At 42.9% G+C, this 20,973-nt stretch overlaps 1 protein-coding gene across 2 annotated transcripts in view; it reads left to right on the top strand.

The window, feature by feature from the left end:
* Window positions 1-500: 500 nt before the first annotated feature.
* The window catches only part of PDE8A (phosphodiesterase 8A), a 222,922-nt gene continuing 202,449 nt past the window's right edge, over window positions 501-20,973 (top strand). The window contains exon 1 of one of the 2 annotated variants that reach the window (XM_067555750.1): window positions 501-676. The gene's annotated coding sequence lies outside the window, so the exon portion shown is untranslated. Of the gene's footprint in view, window positions 677-15,019; window positions 15,065-20,973 lie in introns of those variants that run through there. The other variant, XM_067555748.1, reaches the window with a different exon arrangement.

Here is a 20,973-nt window from a genome sequence, read left to right as displayed (position 1 = left end):
GTTGCACTTTGACTGTCCCCAGATCCAATGTCACTAATTTCTCTTCCACTGGGAAACTGACCTGTAAGGCCCTGGACATCTGTTCCTGCTCAACAGAGGGGCAACATGGGTGTCAAAACTGGAGAGTGATGTCAGAAGAAAGAGCAACTGTATTAAGGAACATGGGATGGAAAGTTAATTAGATGGAATTGAAGGGATTCAGCATAGACCAGTTTTGCACTCTTTACTTCTACTTTACTATTTTGCTTTTAAGTCATTGTGTGCTATGCCCAACACTTTCTCCACTCTCCCCCACCCCCAGTTAAACTGTGGGAGGGGTGTTAAGGAAGAAATTAATCTGCTTCCTCTGGTTAAAGGAAGGATCATAGGTACTTGCGCTGAGTACAGAGATTTGCAGCATAGCAGGGGTGGGCTGGCCCAGCTCAGCCTACCTCAGGTGCAGAGAATCAATTACTCCAGAGAGGCAGTGTTTTTTACTCACTTTTACTCTAGAGGTTGTCTGAAGCAAGCTTCATTTTAGCCCCTTTCCCTTGGATTTCAGCTGGGGGAAGCTTGTTGCATTTGTGCTGGTGCTTAAAGAAATCAGATGTTCTTTACACTTGGATATTTCTGAGGGTATTCACCCCAAAGGTGTAAATACACCTAATCTCCACCAAAGAGAGGACAAGGAGTGAAGGTAATCCCTTCAGGGCCGGGATCATCTCTTACTATATGTTTGGGACTTACTAATATAATACCCACTTGTCATATCTTTTATTATCTGTAACAGCTGAAAAGCTGGAATTGTCTGGAACTTGCTCAGTGCTGTGTTGGTGTAGAAGCAGAGGGAACATAACACATTCTGTCGTGCAGATAGTTGTAGGCTGAGCAGTAGTAGAGGAAGTTTGCCTTTTGGTTTATGTGCCCTCCTCGGGTTTTTTTTTCCTGTTTGGTTTATGTACTGTCCTTCAATTTTGTGTCTCTGGGCATCATCATTGTTGAGAATCCAAACTTGGATGTCCAAAGTGGGCTCTAAAAGTGCTGTCTAGGTGCTTAAAATGGGTATTTGAGTAGTTAAGTGCCCAAATGTGAACCCAGCCATCCTAACCTAGGCACCCAAGTTGAAAACTGGGCCCGCTATGAAAATAAATTCCTCTCTTGCTTTACAGTGTGCTGGAAGAGAATGATACAGTGGGGGTGCACAAGATGTTTCTCTACACTGAGAGAGATCATCACTGTGTTGCATGGTCTGTCCTAGTCTCTCCCAGGCCAGTAGAATCTTTTGGAGTAGATTAGACTCTTTCAGTGTGTTTATAGAAAGAACCTGGTATCATCTGCTAAACTGTTTCTAGCAGAACCCCAGTTCTCTTGCACTCATTACTTCTCCAAAGTATCATCTTTTGGGACAGTCTTTTCCTGCTTTGTCTCTGCCAGAAAATGATTAGGACTGAATCTGATGGATAGGAAAAGCCTTTATGAAAACTAATGGTGTGTATTTATTGGACACATTCATTATTTTAAAGTGAAAGCCTAGGGTTTATTGGTTAATAATGTCAGCTATGTATCTGATTGACATCCTTTTCAAACAGACCTCTGACTGGTGTTTTCACTAACTCGTCAGTGTGACAACCCATGTAGCCACAGTTGAACCATCTCTGTCTGGGGAGGTAAGTACCCACTGCATAACAGGACACATTCTTCCTCTGCTGTTGCAATATCGAGCAGTGCGAGGGAGATGGAGTTAATTCTTACTGGTGAGGAGAAGCAGTTGGAGAAACTGGCAGAAACCATGGCTGCTGTCTGTTGTGGGGATCTGCTTTTCTATTAGCTTAGTGGTTCACAATTTCAAGATCTTATTAGACCCCTTCTACTCCTTCAGATTCCTGGATAGCAGCAGTGGCTAAAAAGACATCTCTAGCTGGCCAAGTGGTTACTTTTCTTTTCAGATATGGACCTTACTATCAACCACCTTCCTCCTAAAAGATAAAGAATAAAAGGGTGGAAGATTGCATGCTCTGGGGCTAACTTTGTAGGCCATGTAGTAGCTTCAGATAGTGCCGAATGCACTGATCCCATTGGGTAAGCCCCTTATACAAGCATCATGGGACCCCCTTTCTCTTCCCTTAAGCAATCAAAGGTGAATGTCTGTCTGACTTCAAAACCACACACTGCTCTGCTCCTTATTCCCAATGGTTTTGGAGACACCTACTGCATTACCAGGTGCTGTTAATATAACAATATGCTAACCTGGATATAACTCCAGCTCCTGTTAGCACTGATGCTGACTTTGCTTCTACCTGAACTGACCCAACTTTATTACCCCACAAAGGTGTATAAACTACTGAGGTTTTTCTTTCTTCATCCCTGAGCTTTCCCCAGAGCTGCCTTGGTTTCTCATCCATCTCCTTTTTCCCGCAAGATGGTTCCGATATTCTGTCCCCACTCAGTTGACAATCTTCACTGCAGTGTGTTTTCTCAGGTTCTGAATTCATCATCAAATAATCCTTTGCCCCATTCACCTGAGGATCTCAAGGCTTTACAAACATTAATTAATTGAGCCTCACTATTCCCCTGTGTGATAAGTATGGGATATAAAAGGAGTCCTTTACCTACCATCAAAATGTGGTCCCTTCTACAATGGAAAGCAGCAGCAGCAGCACTAAACAACTACTACAACAACTCAAATTACCATTTGAAACAGGGAGTGACAAACACATTGTACAACTAAACTGTAGGGAGTACATAGGTCCAGGCCTATGAGGCTAACAACTCTACTGTAAGTAGCCGTTAAGAGACTGAATGAAGACAAGTGGTCAGTACGCTGGTTTGATATCTTCCCTGAAAGGTTTCCCCCACTCACTCTGACCCCAAACAACACATTGCCTGCTGAGGCACTGGTTTAGTACTGGTGTAGAAGGAAGCTGAGTCACCAAACCACTTCTTGGAGCCCCGCGATGCCCCTTGCCGGGATCTCCCATTTGTTCCGCTGACCTAACCCAACCCTGGGCTTGTTATAGCCCATGGCATCATGGCGTAGCATGGTCTGGATATTCACACATCGGTCTGTACCCAGGCTTGAAAACTAACGTAGAGACACAAACTGGAAAGAGTTAGGGCTCTTGACCTCTCAAGTAGATGAAGCTGGGCTATGGCAGCACAATATATGGTTTTAGAATGGAAATGCTGACAAACGCCCACTGACAGCAACACTAGAGGGTGCTGTGGTGATACCATTAATTTTCCCCAAGACCGTGTACCGTGCTTTTTGTTTTTGTCTTGCTCCTTTGACATTTTAATCTGATTAAATGAAAATGTCCAGATATCACTTGGAACATCTGCCCCTATGGTGGTCTCTACCTTTCTGGATCACTACATTTCAGGTGTCAAGACATCCTTGACTTCTAAAAAAGAGGTGGGAGCCTTTTTATGGCAGCAGTAAAAGGCATATTTCTTCAGATGGGCACAGAAAATTACTGCTGTGATGCTCTAAGTTATAGTCAGGTCCAGGTGTCCTGTAATTTAAGCTTCATCTAGTATGCTATAGTGACATATCCATATAGGGACAAATTTAGCATTGACCTGTGCCTTGTGAAACCCCCCACTGGCTTGGGGGTTAAGCGAACAAAGAATTTGCCCCCTAGGCCTTTAGCTTTATACACATTGCAAACAACCTGATTCAGAAGGCCACTACCTTCTTCTTTTTCAAAACCTTCCATAAGATTCATTTCCACCTTTGTGTTTATAAGAAATTAACCACAAATCTTGGCATATGATACAACTGTATTGTGAATGAGACTACAAGGAGCGAAATGGCAGGGCCATGCACAAAGAGGACAAGCTGGGACATGGGCCTCCCCAATAATTGGTGGGGGCACAGAACTCCTACGGCACCAGGGCAGGGGCTCCTATGGCCTCGGGGCTGCAGCGAGGGCACAGAACGTGCTCCTCCAAAAATGGTCACATTTTTATCCATGCCCTGGATTTACCTAAGCCATTTCCATCCCATCCCATTTCCAGGATATACATTTCAATTAATGAAAATCCAATTCTTGCTGTCAGAGCTCCAGAAGAGACTGACAGTGACCAAGAGTTTAGAGGCAATGTGGGGGGGGGGCTGTTGTACCGTGCTATATGGGGGTGTATAGGAGTCCTGCCTCAAAGACCAAATACTACACCCTCCCACCAGCACATACTCACTTGCATAACCTCTAATTGAACTCTGCAAGATAGCTCGCAGAATGTTCAGGGGAGGGAACCCTGGCCTCTTTGTTTGTTCTCCAAAGCACATTTCTTGTCACGTCTCAATGTTTTTCTTTTAATGGGTCAGACTGAAAAAGTTAATGACGGAGAGCACTGAAGCTCTGATTTAGATATGCATGAATGTCATCTAATGATGTTGCTTCTCTGTTTGAATTTTTTCTTAAAGTATTCTCTGATACACTCAAAATGGAGGGAGGGAGAGAGAGAATGCGACCTCTCCTCAGGCCAAACCATCAGGAAGAGGTAACCCAGTGGCATTGCCATCTGAAACCTACAGAAAGCAATAGAGTTGGCCAGAGAGGGTGCGAGAGAGGCCATGTGACCTGAAGCTCTTCTCCTGAGACCCAAAAATGTGCCCTGGTTGTCAAGAAGGCTAATGGCATATTGGGCTGCATTAGGAGGGGCATTGCCAGCAGGTCACGGGAAGTGATTATTCCCCTCTATTTGGCATTGGTGAGGCCGCATTTAGAATATTGTGTCCAGTTTTGGGCCCCCCACTACAAAAAGGATGTGGACAAGCTGGAGAGAGTGCAGCGGAGGGCAACAAAAATGATTAGGGGGCTGGAGCACAGGACTTATGAGGAGAGGCTGAGGGAACTGGGCTTGTTTAGTCTGCAAAAGAGAAGAGTGAGGGGGGATTTGATAGCGGCCTTTAACTACCTGAAAGGGGGTTCCAGGGAGGATGGGGCTAGGCTGTTCTTGGTGGTGGCAGATGACAGAACAAGGAGCAACGGTCTCAAGTTGCAGGGCAAGAGGTCTAGGTTGGACATTAGGAAAAAGTTTTTTACTAGGAGGGTGGTGAAGCACTGGAATGGGTTACCTAGGGAGGTGGTGGAATCTCCATCCTTAGAGGTTTTTAAGCTGAGGCTTGACAAAGCCCTGGCTGGGATGATATAGCTGAGGTTAGTCCTGCTTTGAGCAGGGGGTTGGACTAGATGACCTCCTGAGGTCCCTTCCAACTCTAATATTCTATGATTCTATGAAAAGACGGTGAGTTCAACAAGAGGAGGCAGACACTTGCAGAATAAACACCTTCTCATCTTCTTCCCTGCTCTCCTCCCAGACCCACACTGCAAGAGTAGACCAGGGTGGAATTTCCAGGTGATTAATCTGAAAAGTCCATCTTAGACTCTCTGTGACAATTTCGTACATGGTGTTTGATACAGATACAAACAGACACATTCTGTTTTATTTTAGGAGCATCCATTTGCTTGTAACATGAACCCGTGTCTTCCCCATTGTCTTTTTACCTCCATCTGGGACTGAAATTCTAAGGGTTGTTAACACAGAGCTACCAGTGCTGATCAAGAAAGCATTGTTACCATTGAAGGACTTTGCCCTGGCAGTACAATGGGTATGCTCAAGAGTGCCATCTAAACTGGGAGAAAACCATTTTTCCTGTCCGGATTTAAGGTGGCTGGTAACCAAGCAATAGGTCACCTGGTTTGGGGGAGGGGGTGGCTTTGAGGCTGAGCAGAAGGGTCAGATGACAGAGGTGACTGGAAGATATAAAAGGATAAGACTTGCTCTTAGTAGCTGGCTCTCCTACCAGAGCAATAAGGCCAGACAGGGTAGGAGGGAGGAAGGAAGAGAGGAGGCTCCTGGGACCCTGAAAGACACTCCTCAAATCTCAAAGAGGAAAGTGAGGTGGGATTTTTGCATGCCCTTATTTTTGCATGGATATGTAACTCTCTTGTGGTTTGTCTGTGAGTAAAATGTGTGTTGGTTTAGAAATCCCTAAACTGGGATATGGATACCATGCGGAGAGCTCTGTCCAACTATTGGGGAAACTTGGCGGGTGGGGGGAAAAGTTCAATACTGATCCTGGGGCTCAGAGCCCCATTCCGTAGAAATGGTACCAGATAGAGAGTCTGCATCTCAGGAGTGGGCCTGAGAAGCCAGAAACAGGGACAGAGCTTGGACACTGCTCAGATTCAGTGGGTTTAGAGAAGCATGCGGGATCCAGAGTTTGGATCTAAACACAGCAGTCTAGTGAGTGCCCAGCTGGGGGAGCTGAACAAGGACAGTGACTTTCTTCATTTTTTAAAAGGAGGTGGGAGAACACCCTGAGGCTCCTTTGAAAATCCCAGCTGTAGTTTGGAGGCTGGTGATTCTTTATGGGGCGGGGGTGCTGTTGTAACCATTGCAAGCTCTGTGGCGCAGCACAAAGCCTACACAGTCCTAAGATTCAGGAGGTGTGCCGGGGGTTGCCTTGTATGAGTTCTTCTTCCTCAGCTACTCTGCTCTGCAAAGGACTCTTCTTTGTCCACCTGACAGGCTGGCCTTCCCCCAGATGACTGACTTGTCAGGCATTGGCACCTAACTGCCTAGGGTTTAGTTTACGTTTCCCAGCCTACCGGGCATACCTTAAAAGGAGAGTGAAAGATGACTATTGTCCCTCCAATTTGAGCAACGATGACCGTGGGGATCCCAACTGCAAGACCTGACATTTTTCTGCAGAGCAACAGCCTGTTAAAATGACTGACACACACACGCACTCCTATTGAAGAGTGACTTTTTTCTGAAGGCCTAAAATGTCCATAACACTTCCAGTGCCTTCCTTCCAAACCTGTTTACATAGCACAGTTCACCAGAGGAGCTTGAAGCACTTCAGAACAATGGGAAAATATTATCCTCATTTTACAAAAGGGGGAATTGAGGCACGAAAGACTAAGGGCCAGATTTTTAAACGTATTTAGGTAAGTGACTTGTCCAAGTTCACCCAAGGAGGTCCGCGTCACAGCCAGGAAAAGAATCCAGATCATCTGGCTCCCAGCTTTATGCCTTAACCACAAAACCATCCTTCCTTTCCTGAAAATGGACACTGACCATGAAGAGCCAGATAATCATTGTATTCCAGGCTGTCAATTTTCACAATTATATATAATATTTTCCTTGTAAAGCTAAGTAGCTGCACTGTGCTATTTACAGCATATTCCAGTTACCCCTCTGTGCCTTTTTGCCCAGATTTCTTTTTTAAATAAGAACAAATTTATTAAGGCCGAAGCCATCAAAAAGCTTTAGAAATCAAGGCAGGCACAGCAAATACTTAAACTCAAACCCTACCGGCACAGTGGTGTCTATTGTTGCTTATCCCTTGAGTTCAGCTTGCAACATTTTATAATCAATAAACATTACATGCCAGGAGACAATGTGTTCCCACTGAAGTTTATCTTGGGAGGGAAAAAAATCAAATCTTGAGTTAGTGTTGATTAATGGTATTAAAGTTATAGCTGGATATAGATTAACTTGTTCTGATACATGTGTGTACTTATGGTAACAGCTTGCTCCCAAAAGGTGGGGGCCTCTTGGATACATCATGGGAAATCTGATCAAGACGTGGAATTAAAGGCCTATATAGCCAAGGGTCCAAACCTTCTGCACGTGTCTGCCTAGCGGCCTGATCTTGTTCTCCCTTCCTTTACTATCCTGTATTGCAGGCGCTTTCTCTTTGGTCTGGAGTGCCATCAATGGCCTTGACCAGCCAGTACTGCATGGCATTGGGCAGCTTGAAGCAAATTCTTCCCCTCTCTTCCCTCGCTGTGCCCCCCCTCTGGGCAGCCTAGAAGCTGAATGTTCTTTCTCTGCAATGATATTTGTCCCATCCTAGGGGGTATGTCTGTAGTTTTGTCAGAACTGAGACATTTCGGCCAAAAGCTTCGTTTTCTACCAACCAGCTTTTTCTGACCCCCCCCTTCCCCCCCCCCCCCAAAAAAAAAAAAAAAAAAAAAAAGTGTATTTGCAAAGCTCCCATCCAGCTCTAGTTCTCAGTTTCTGCTTGTGGATTTCTTCCTTAGGGGACCTATCAATAGTTACAATACAGAGAGGTCTACCCCTAGGCTTTGCTGGGCCCTGCGCAAAGTCAGTTGAATGGTGCGTCAGGTGGAGTTCTGGAGCTTGTGCAGCACATCTGGGTGTGAGCAAGGTAGAAGGTGAGGGTTTGCAGCTGAGCAGGCTGGCTTCATGCGTCAGTTAAAAAGAATAAAATGCAGTTCAACCCCCTTGCATGGCTCATTGCAGCAGTGTCTTACACCGTAACAAGATGTGAACTGAATCAGCCCAACTTGGTTTTAATTCTACTTTCTTCAATAACCAACTAGCAACTGGCCAGCTTGGTTCCCTTCCTTACCTGTCTCCTTGCATCACAGAAGTCTGGTGCTTAGTGATGGCATTAGCAGTTTGGGAACCTGGGGATCTATTGCCAGTTCTGATTGGCTGCATGACATCGGGCAACTCACTTAACCTTTTCTTGCTCCTCTCTATAAAATGTGGCTATTGATACTGCCCTGTCTCTCAGGAGTGCTATGAGGCTTGTTTCATTAACACTGGGCAGTTGTTTTGAGACCTTTATAGGTAGATGCTCCAGGGAGTGATGATACTCTTCATAGGTAGATCTCAAAGCTCTTTGCAAAGTTGCCCATCTTTATTCTGGGGAAGTGTGGCACAGACTGGGAAAGTGACTTTCCCTAGATCACACAAAAAATCAGTGTCACAGCAAGGGAGAACTCTCAGATCTTTTAAGCTAAAGGACCCACCCACTGGATTATGCTGCAAAAGCAGAGTTCTTCCAAAAATATCAGAGAGGGAAAATCTAGTCTATCTACTTGCTAGTGCTTCATATGCCGGCACTTATTAACTTTTCCCTACTATGTGATAAACCTGATATCATCCTCTTGTGTGAAACAGGGAATTCATCCGCAGCTTCTTTTTGGCCTCTGCTATCCAATGTTACAAGCCACACAGTTCACAATTAGACATTAGTAAGGCAACCAGGCCCAGTGCCATGATTGGGTGGGCTTAGTTCTCCAACAAACACTGAAATGATCCAGTACCTAATTATTTCTTTAAAATTACCAGGCATCTTTATAGCCAATGCACCCATTAATTGTGTCGTCATTATAGTTACCCTTTTGTTCACTGCACTCAGTGTAAAGGTGCTGTTCAAAAATCGAAACATTGCCATGAACCAAATAATGCAGCTAAACCTAGTTAATTTCTTGCACAGCAGAAAAGTTGAAACATTTGCAGACTGATTCATCAAGTGAGAATCTTGCACTGAAAATGACCTTTGAAGAGAAACCAAATAAACACAACAACAGAAACAAAGCAATCTGGAATTTCAGACTGGCTTGCTGCCTCCATTGTTTTTTAGAATGAATTAATTCAGTAGGGAATTTGTGATCAAGATCACCTCTACAGACACCAAGCTGTTTATAAGGAGTGGAAGAGAACAGAGGGAATATGTTTGCATGCGGATAACACCAGGACTGAACCGTTATCGTGAACAGCCAGTATGAATGTCTGGGCAAGGACTCATTGATAAGGTATTATTATCATTTATATATGTTGTTTATAATAATTTTGTGGAGTGGTCCTCTTTATTCCCACCCAACTCCTCTTGCAGGCTCTGCATCAGGCTGATCTGACTGGTGAAGATAGGATTGTGTTAATTCAGCCTCTTTCAAATCTCTCAGCTAGAGCTGGGGGAATGCTGCAAATATGAATATTCAGTTCAATTAGGCTTCAGCTGTGCATGCAGATTTCACAAGCATAAATGCTCCCAGAAAGTGACTGGATGCACACATACTTGTGCAAGATGAATTTAAAATCCACTTTCTGTGGGGATCTGCAGCAGCAGTTTGACTGTAAGAGTTAGAACCTTGAGTCCGGGAACAGAATGTGGGCCCATCCCATCATAACGTTATAAAATAACTGAGACTAAGTAATTCACGTGTGTTCTAAACTGTTCTCTGGCTGGCTGATCCCAGAGGTGAAACTTGTCCATTACATATTATTTGCTCAACTCCTTGTGCTGATACTATTGATGGGGGTGTTGATGATAGTACTACGTACTTCACTCCCATAGAATACCTTTAATCTCAAAGTGCTTTATGTCGTTTTGTGTGCTGCAACTTGGAAGATTAGACCCTCTGTGACGAGCTGCTGTGCTCCCTCACAACTGCATGTTATTTTTCGTAAAATAGATACTTGTATATTGTGTGTGGTTTTTATTTTGGGAGGTAAAACGTTCTAGTTAGGTAGGGAAGAAAGTGAGCATGCACTAGTACATCTTCAGAGTCTTGGCTCTTTAGTTCAAGCTGTAGAGGTCCCCAGTTTAATCTCTGGTGTGTTGGCCAAGATGGCAGCCATCCCAGTCATTCACATTGGGTTTTGTTGACACTCCTGCGTAGGTCAATAACAACGTGGCTGTAAAAGTTGACCTTCTGATTTGGCTTCCACTCCCACATTCTCTACCTGACCCTTAATATCCACTGAACCTGTGGGAGAGGTCATGTTGTTTTTCACGTTCCGTGCCTGTGCTTTTCTTTCCTGTATAACCTGTGTGACTGGGCCACGTTCAAAAGAGAACAATGCCTCCAAAACTGTATGTCCATGCCACTGCTTGTTGCCAACCTGAAATACAGTGACACTGTTGAATTAAACAAAGGGCCCTCTCTTTTCCTGAAAGATCAAGAGCAGCTGTGGGGATAACAAGAAGTAACTTGCAGCATGCGCTGTCAGTAGTGGGACAAAGGGTTTCAGCACTTAAGCTAGTCTAATTCCAGAATCAGACAATGTCTCAGAAGAAGGACAGGGGGGCAGTGAGAGAATTGGCTAAGGTACTATCTGTGGGCTAGCTCCGTTTTTGGCCACTGTGGCCTTGTCTTCAGTACAAAGTCAACATGAGTCATAACTCAAATGTTGCCCCTAACTTGTCTCATCCACACATACAAAACCTTAACTCCTGTACAGTGGTGCTATTAACTTCAGTTGGCTGGCCTGAGAGGGTATAAAAGCTAAAACTCAAGTGTATACAACTAATCAGCTGTTAATACGCCCACTCTGTAGTGTGGAGGCAGGCCAGAGTCACTTGAGTGCCGATAGTCCTCCAGTGCCTTCCCACAATTCCCCTTATGTACTCAGAAAGGACCGACAAATTCTAACACAAGTCACTGGGAAAGCATTCACCAAGCGGTTCGGATTACTGCAGCGTAAAGAACCATGGAAAGTACTCCCAGAAGTCTTTGAGCCACATACAGAACCAATGTGTGCACAGCTGCTCAAGTGTGGTTTTACAGCGTGGCTGCTCTTGCTCGAACACAAGAGGAGGAATGCAAGTACAGACAACTCGAGTTAACTCTACAGTGGGGATCGAGACAGCCTGTGAAGATTCATTCCTCCAAAAGATTTGGCTGCTGGCAACCAGCTGGCAAATGCACAAATAAGACCCATGTGCATGCTTGATATCTAAAACGATTTGAGTGCCAGTGGTAATCTATCTGCAACATGTGCTACATCCTGGTTTCTCTACATCAGGTTGGGCTTGAAGGACGATCAGGTAGAAGAGAATTTTCAGTAGAGTTAACACGTTTTTCCCCTTCTTGCTGTCAGGAAAAGAGAAGCGAACTAAAAGGTCAGCAAGAAGTAAATTGGACTTAGGTCATTATGAGTATGAAGAGGATATTGGAAATTGGTCAGCACTTCTTCTTACGTTGTCCCATAGCGTCAGCAAGCCATCACTCGCTGAAGCTAATGACAGCTGCTCAGATAGGCTGCCAGGAGCAATGTAAACACCTAGAAAGAGGAACTCAAGGACATTAATAAGGAACAACCCTTCAGATTGCATAGTTGGCCTGTGGAGTCCGCTACTGCAGGAGGCTGAGTCAGATACTATCGCTCCCGGATAGTCAAATATTTTTTTTTTTTTTTTTGGTCAAGGTCCAAATTTCTTGGTATAGTCAAGGTCCAGACTCCAGAGAAGAAATAATAAATAAATAAATCCCCACAATAATAAGTACAAAAAAGATTTTGGGGTCTGTTCAAAAGTGTCTGGTGGTCTGAATTTGGCCCGCAGTCTGCCTGTTGAATACGCCTGCTGTAGCTGGACTGAAAGGCTGGTTATTGCTGTCCTTCCTCCCCATCCCTTTTTCAGCTATGGAAAACTCCCATATACAGATTGTAACTTGCTTTGGCTGCCTTTTGGCAGGCAAGGGCTGCCAGTGCAGCTCTGATGACATCTGAGAGCAGAAGTGATGCAAGCATTAGCCAGTCAGGAGAACCCCAGCTGTCGCTAGGGTGGAACACTGTTTGTGGGACGTTACAAGGCCTCTTCTCCCTTCGCCTCCAAAACCTGGTGCAGTAAGGGGAATTTGGCAGCGGCTGGACTGAGAGATCCCACTCTTTGTCTCACCTCCAAATGTATCAAGGTGTTTTGGTTGGTTGGTTGCCTGCCTTTGAGGTACAGTGATACTCTGAAGTTTCAGGCATATAGCTGGCTGCAGGAGGCAGGACACCAGATTGGATGGACCATTCATCTCATCTAATTTTGTCAAATTTTGTGTTCCTTATAAAGTGAGACACAGCATGGAATCCTGGTTCCAACAAGTTGTGTGTGCATAACTAGCCGAGATGGTGCACGCTCACCTTGGATTTGTGTAGATCGATGGGCAGAGTAGCCTGCCTGCCTGTGGCCAGAGGCAGCAGATTTGTGAAGACACAATTTACATCTTCAAAGTGTTGTGCAGTTCGCTAAGCCTTGCATCAGCCTTGTGAGATAACTGAGCCCCATTAGCCCCATTGTATGGATGGGGAAACCAAGGTACGGAGAAGTTACATAATCTCTCCAAAGTCATACACATTCAGAAGCAAAGACAGTGCTAGAATTCAGGAGTTCCTGGCTTCTAGACTTGTATCCTAATCTTTAGATTGGCTAGCTCTATGGATTTTTTTTTTCCTTCGGTAAACTTATAGTTCTGGTATTTCTTCTTGGGCTTCATTAATTATTTGAAGAGTTTGGCTGCATTTCTTTGAAACAAATGCATAACCCATTAAAAAATTACATCCTGCTGTTTAATAGATACTATTTGAAGGATTAAGACTGCTTCATGAAAGTGATTTACACGAGTCTCTTTCATAATCCACTTTCAGCAACTGATCACCTTGTAAAGTTTAAACTTAAAACTCTAAAGAATGGTTTAAAATGAAACTGAATGGCAAATAAATTGAAATTGCTCATGAAAACAAACTTGGTTAATGAAAGTAAGAACATCTAATCTATCGTGAGATCTCAGGCCAGGCACCTAAATTCTCTTGGCTTCAGAAAGTGTGCATGACTTAGGCAGGAATTAAACCTGGGTCTCCTGACTCTTATTCCTGTGCTTTAACAGGTCACTGAATATTTGAAATTGACTAATTTTTTAATACTCCATGTTTTGAGAGAGCATTACATAAATACCATGTCCTAACAAATAACCCCCCCGCTCCCCCCCCTCAAAAAAACCCCCAAAACAAAACAACCTATGGAAGGATTTTACTGCTCCCCTGTAGCTGTTAATAGGGATCTATTCAGCGAGGGACAAACTGATAAAAGTAACTAACTATAGAGAGGAAACAGTGGCCTCAATTTTCAAAAGTGACTAGTGAATGATCTGGAATGCCTTTTGTTTTTGCCTGCCCAACCTGAGACACCCTAAAAGAGAGATCTGATTTTCAGGAAGTGTGGTCAAGACACCCTCTGAAAATCAGGCCCCTTTTTAGTGTCTCCTGTTGGGCACCCATGATCGCTAGTCACTACTGAAATTTTAGGGTCCTGACTATCCGCAATGTGCTGCCAGGTGCACGAAATAAACAAATTTTCTCCATTCAGTCATTTGCTAATTGCTTTCAGTTAGAGTTGTTGGCTATTCCTTGTCACGATAGCGGGTACAACGTTTTCTCACTGAAATCTGACTTTTCCAGTTAACAGTGTCCTTCAATAACAAGGCTTTCTTTCCTCCCAATAAAAAGAGAGAGTGCTCAAGAAAGCTCACTTACTCGACCACTTTTTGACAGTCCAAATCTGTTAACCATCAGGCTATGCTGCAACGCCTCTATTTATCCAGGCTTTTGTGGAGGGGAGTAGGTTGAAGAGGAATTCTGTGAACACTTGTGCACGTGCATAAATTTGCTCCAGTGCACAGTCCCATTGAGTTGAATAGGACTACTTGCCTGAGTAAAATTAAGCATGTGCATAATTCTTGCAGGATTGGGGCCTTGCTGTTTGTGGAGTTTGGGCATCACCTTATTGCCATTAGGTGATTACTAAATATTTTTGCCTGAGACTGTGAGCACTCAAAGCTGTTGGACAGGCTAATTTTTTATAAATTGATCACAGATAAGAATAGAGGATCATTTCCCACCCACCTAAGTTGCTTTCATCTTAAAAAAAGTATTTACCAACCAAGGCAATAAGTTGAATGTAAATTGACTTTATTACCTTTAGTGACGTGAAATGATCGGTTGCTGGGTGACCTTGCTTCTGGTTTTATGGTCTAGACTGGCTCTTAGAGCAGCTGGGTGTGGCTACACTATTGAATGAGCACTGAGTTGTCAAGTTTCTCTTGACGTGATCAGAGGTTCAGTGTCAGTGCTGGTATAGTATCAGAGGAGCAATAATCTGATAAAAGGCATTTGCCATTTATGAGACTTGCAGATCAAGGCTCTAAGATCTGAGGCAGATACATACCTGACAACCAGAGCTGTCAAGTTGTAGGAAAGAAAAGGCCGTGCTCTGTGCCCCTTAGCAAACCTGTGAAAACCGGCAAGGAACCGTGATCTGAAATCTTGGATTAGACCAAGTGAACATAAAAAGCTTGTGTGCTACTTACTGAAATGCTTTCACAGACTGGCATACCATAGTCTGGATGGCTTGGTTTGGATTTGTGCAGAGAGTTATCTGATGTGTTTTCAGTGGAAATCAAAGCTTTTCAACTAAGAAGACATGGAAGAAAATGAAGGAGTGGGTACTTTGGAAAGCAGCCCTGTCTCTAATGGTCCTTGGTGTAAGGTGAGGAAAATAACTTTTAAAAACATTTTAAATTAAAGAAAATATTCTATCATTGTGCTGTTTACAAGCAACTTTAGTAGACCACAACCTTTTTAAATTAGACTGCACACACAATCTCTGTACCAGCCATTGTAAACAACTGGAAAAAAAATTCCTTGGAACAAGACTCTTCTAAACTTTAGACATGCAAATTAAATGGTGATGTTTGTTGTTACACTGAAAGCTTCAAATATCTGGGCATCTATGTTTTTGTGCTACAGAAACAAATGAAAGTTTTTCACAGGTGTCCAAATTCCAAAAAGCTCTCATAATTTTAGCAGAGCTGCTGTTTGACATTTGTTAAGTAAAATCACAGTCAACATAAGGTAACATATGCATTAACTAATGCAAACAAGTTGACTACTTAACTTCATATCTGGAGTCAAACTTCTAATAATATTCTACCAAAGCTCCCTAGATAGCATTTAACTGTACTGAGGAAAACAGCTGTACTTCTTGTCAGATCTTGTACAAAGACATTTTGAGATTGTGCGGTGTTTGGTTGTATTTGTAATTTGATAGCATGTAGCAACATTGTCCTCAGTTCACATATAACCATAATGGTAATGCTGACATCCTGCTTTTTTTTTTTTTTTTTGGTCTTAAGTCTTGTTTCCTGTGTTTGAAATTTGACAGATATCCAATTTGGACAGGTGAATGTGTTTATATTAATTTCATCCTGTTACATGAGATTAAAAGATGAAGGTTTCAGGAGTAGGGCATACGATCTTGATTATGGATTCCTGTAAAATATTGATTTATTTTCTTTTTTTCATCCTTTAAGATTCTTCAGAAGCCTAAATATTCTTGGTGTGACTCATGGTTGTTCAAGGGAAAATATTGGCATGTATACTGACTTGATAGGAAGTCCCAGCCCAATGCATGTCCTGGGCATGAGGTGGTGGGATAGATAATATAGTATCGCTGTTACTGTTTAATATTTTCTCAAACAGTGTTACACTGACTAAATATTGATCATGCAAAATAAAATCTGATCTTCATGCTAAGACATATGTAGCATGCATGCATGTTAGAGCTTTGAATGCCTGCAACGAAATCCTGACTCAGTGAAGTCAATGGATGTTTTGCTATTGATTTCAGTGGGGCAAAAATTTCACCTCTGACATTCAAGCTTTGGAAAAGAAGCCCCTTCAGGATAAAACGAAGAATATGAATGTAGTCTGCTCGTCTCCTACTGAAACATTCAAATTCCTGCATAGTCCTAGGCATGTTTTTGACTCCAGTTCAAAATGGCATCAAGATGCTTTCCTTGATAGTAGTATTAAAGATTTGAGAGAATGTATCTGGGAATCTTGGACCCCAAACCACATTTTCGTATTTGATGCAGCCTGCAAAATGTTCTTATTGAAAGCAGAAGCTGACATTTTAAAAGGATGGGCCTCACTTCTACCTCTCGTCAGATACTGAAGAAACAATATTCACAAACATTCATTCCCATTCTGAACAGCTGTTTGGTTTGATCACGCTTCTGTGTGTCTCTCTCTATGCACTCTTCAGGTTTTGTTCTCATGAGTGTTTAAGGAATGACTGCTCTTCAGGAGAATCCTCATATTTGCATGTAAACAAGAGTATTCGATGTTGTTGCCATTTACTGCTCATTATTCGTTACTTTCCTGTTTAAAGAGCTTGATATCCAATCAGGGAGCAAAAAACAAAACTGTGTGACTTTGTAGTTTGTGATTGGTCTCCTAACAGAGAATAGGGACTAATCAAAGTGAGCAATATTCAAAACGCAAGCTGAAAATTGTTCATCCGAATAATTTGGCAAGCAGTCACAGATAACGAAATGTGTTCACAGAAATCGGGATTAATTTGCAAACAGGAAAAAGTCTATATTCAGCGGATAATTTATTCACCCGCACTCCTGATATCTAAAGAGAATCTTAGGGTTATAAATGAATTAACTCTTTTGACGACAACCTAATAAGTCATTCTGCACCTGTCCCCCTTTCTCAGTAAGATTTTTTTCACATATACTCTTACATGAATATTGGGAGCCTTTTAGGAGGGAAAATTTGAGTGCCTGGGAGCCTCAGCTAGTTGCAAGATTGCAGTGGGAGTGAATATATTGAATAGTAATAGAGTTCTTTACAGGTCTGCAAGTTTGGAAAGCAGGCAAAGTTTTACGTACTTCTATTTGTGACTTTTTAAATGTGACAGCCCCCTCAAAAAGTTATGGCTTTTTATATGTTTCCATGAAAAATAAATGAGAAAAATGTAGGCGTCTTTTTCAACTCTATTTAAAATATACTGTAGTCTTATTAATTTCTCATCAGTGTTACAGCACATTTTCTAACTAAACATTGCCCTTACTAGCTCTTTAAGATCAGATTTCAGTTCAAGCCTTCACTTTTGTAGGTGCAGTTTTGCACCTGCAATTAATTGTGTATGCACCTTGTTACTAGTTAGACATCTATCTACTTGTTTGTACCCCCAAAATCAAGTAGTTGGAGATCTGTCTGCTAAATTTACATCCACAATTCGTTATGGATGAAAAAATGAACATAAGTACTTTATAGGCTCAAAATTGCACCCTGGAAACATGAAGTTAGGTTTTAGCCCTGCAGAAAACATGCCCAAGAATCAGCGTGCTCATCACTGCACAAGACACTCCCAAAGACAATTCCCTGCCCTCAGGAGTTTACAGTCGAAAACTCCTGATCAGACAAGATGCACTGGGAAACTCTGGGAGGTGTTACATATTCCCTTCTTCCCAATTTCTATAATGTTAGGGCAAGGGGGCCCTTTTGATTCCTGTTTGAGGGCCTTGCACAGAAATGAGTCTTTAGGGGTAATTTGAATGAGAGAACCCCAGCACACCGGGACTGGGAAGTGTATTTTATGTGTGGGGGTGGCATGAAAGCAGATATGGAAGCTGGCATTACAAGCAGATGGAAGGAAAAGATCTGAGATGTAGGATGAGACATTTAAGTTGGGCCTGAAGTGATTCCAAGGAGGGGAGTGCTGTGGTCTGATCAGGTAGGGGAATTAGATCACACGCTTTAATAGTGCCATTGGATACGTTTTATAGAGCTAGATATGGTCAGAGAGGTAGGGACCATGATGTTTTCATGCACTAGCCTTTTGGCTTTGGAGACGAGAGTTGAAACAGGATTTGAACTCAAGTGAAAATCAGTGTGTTTGGTCTCAAACTGGTCCTTATTTGTTCTTATTACAAGACCATCAAGTAGTCAGGTAAACTGTCAGTCTCTGCTCCAGAGAGGCTTAGGGAAGGGTTTTTGCAAGCTTGAATTGCTGCGATTTAGAACGCACACATGGAGGAGTGTACACAGCAGCTGGCTCGAGCCAGTGTTAGTACCTCGATTTCATAAATACTAAATGTACTTGCAGATTTTTAAATAAAAGAAGAAGCTGGTCATTTATTAACTCACTGAAATATCTGATTTTAGGGAGCAGCAGATTACAAAACAAACTGGATTTTCAGCTTACTCAAGAGTGAATAGCAAACTTGCTTTCGAACATAGATAACTTGCTTGCTACATCTCATTGCCGTGTGTTTGGGTGGAAGGTCACTTAATTTTTTTTTACCTTTAAATACTTGTTTCAAATGCACATTGATTAATACTTTGGAGCAAATGTATTAATAAATGTTAATTTGACACAAGTACACAATGGTCTTGCTAATGTAGCTGCAGGCTGGAAAGATCAGTTTGCTAAACACTTTGCACATGCTTTTGAGGAAACTCTTCAAACATGAGGTCTGGTGCTTAATTAATACTTGCATTTTGCTGTTATGTCTCAGCTCAGATGGAAGCAATAGCACCTACTGTGTTAGCTGCTTCACAGAACATCTTCCATATGAAACTGGTATAGTTGTGACAAATAGGAGTTAAATTGCTGGGAAAAGGATACTTAGTTGTTTTGATAATATGCTTTGAATCAAGATGTGCCAAGGCTACAGGTGGTCAAATAATTAGGAAAAACCTACTTCGTAGTGGAAATGACTGTTCTCCCTCCCTGTTGTTGATTGATTAAGAATAAATGTGGATAGTAAACTCGTTACTATAAGCTGCTAGACTGAAAAGGTAACTACATAAGATGACTGTCCAGTGAGCAGCAGCACTAAAAAGATGTTTACCACACCACTGTACTTCCCTTTCCTATGGCATTTCCAGTGCTCCTGATACTTAAAAAGGGAAACCTATTCTGAAGATGGGGTGCCAGATATTTTAACCCCCTGCATTATCTTTGGGGCCTCTATAACCATGTTCTTCTCCATGGGAGGATTGTCACAGCTCCTCCAGGAACTAAAAACAGCGGAGGATGATTTAGGCTAGTTGCTGAAACTGTAAACAACTCCAGAGGGGTATCCCCTGCCCTGGGTGATTTGCATATAGTGATTCAAACTGGGTTTCCCAGAGACCCATAGACAAAGACAGGTCTTTTGGTATTAAAAAAACCTGGGTTTAAACTGACTCAGAGCTTTCTTTCTAATCTAGCAAACAGATCCAAAACCAAATCCTGCTGAGGGGTTGGAAGGACTTTGGCCTAATAGGACCCCATAAGATGGTTGTGTCTTTCTATGTATGTTTAGTGTGCATTTTAAATCTGCATATTTGGGGGGGGGTTAATATGTTTTCTCTGTAATGCTTTTACCTTAAATAAAAGTACTGCTGAGAAAACCGTGGTAACTTGTAATGGTTGGCACACACTGTTCACAGCTCTTGGAGAGACAGCAACACACAGTTGCTGCCCATTGGGCAGACTGGCTTTCTGTGGATATCACAGTGTGTGGTGGGGGCTGGTCAGAGTGGGACAAGGGTCCCTATCCGGAGAGAGGTGACAGCTGGAAGCCTGAGACCCGACGGGATGGTCCTGGAGTGGCCTACAGAGTGGGAATACAGGGCAGTTTACCCTGAAGGGATTTTCAGTAGTGCTCAGTGTTGGTCTAATGCCACTCCCATTGACTTCCATCAGTTCTTCTTTGATTTCGGTGGGAGCAATAGTAACGCAGAGTACTACTGAAAATCTCATCCTTGGTGCCTAATCTGTGAGGCACTGAGCTCCAACCGCTTCCTCGGTGCCCAATGCCTTGCAGGATCAAATCCATACTTACTGCTGGTGTTCAATATCCCACATTTAATGGCTCCCTTTGTCTCAGTAGGAAAACACTCAATCCTGATGATAGCTCTGTTCCTTGTAGTTCTGAACTGAAGTCACTCCACCCAAGCTACCATTCTACAGGAATTCGGTTTGGACCTGTATTAATAGTGCTGGTTAAGGAAAATGCAGGGGTTTCTGGGACCTGTGTACTGGTGATGTAAAATCCTAACTAGAATGGGGGAGTTCTTCTTTGGCCAGTTCCCTTGGGGATGGGGCTATCCTGTCATATAAAGGACTCTGGTCTTGCAGTTAGGGCTTGTGCTCTGAGAGGAGCTGGCTTGTTCTCCAGAATCAAAGCGCTTTCTCTTTTATGTTTTAAATGAAAACCTCTAGCTGCTAAAAGTTGTTGAAAGAGCCTCAGAAAACATGCACTGAGTGTAACTGATGCCGTGACACCCACCTATGTTTGTAGAACCTGAAGCAATAATTCTGAGAGGTCTGAACTGCCGCATTCATCTAATGGCTGTTAACTCAGATTCCCAATGTTGACATTTTGTGTATTAACTATTTCATGTCTCAGGAGGATCCTATTGTGAAGATCTACATGCTATACTGTGAGTGACCGCTCATATCTGCCCCAGGTGCGAGAGGGTTTAGGACACTACTGCCACTTTTCGGCACGCACGTTGCCTCCCCAATCGAGGAGCCAAACCCAACGAGCCTATCAGAGTCCAGCAGCTCATCTGAGACCCCTCCCCGAAGGGAGCCAAGTTCAAAAGAGCTCA

Source organism: Emydura macquarii, unplaced genomic scaffold, assembly GCF_026122565.2.
Source record: "Emydura macquarii macquarii isolate MOO-44397 ecotype Brisbane River unplaced genomic scaffold, CSIRO-AGI_Emac_v2 contig_1644, whole genome shotgun sequence".
In the NCBI taxonomy this organism is placed as follows: domain Eukaryota; kingdom Metazoa; phylum Chordata; order Testudines; family Chelidae; genus Emydura; species Emydura macquarii.
This window is presented reverse-complemented; position numbering and strand designations above follow the sequence as displayed.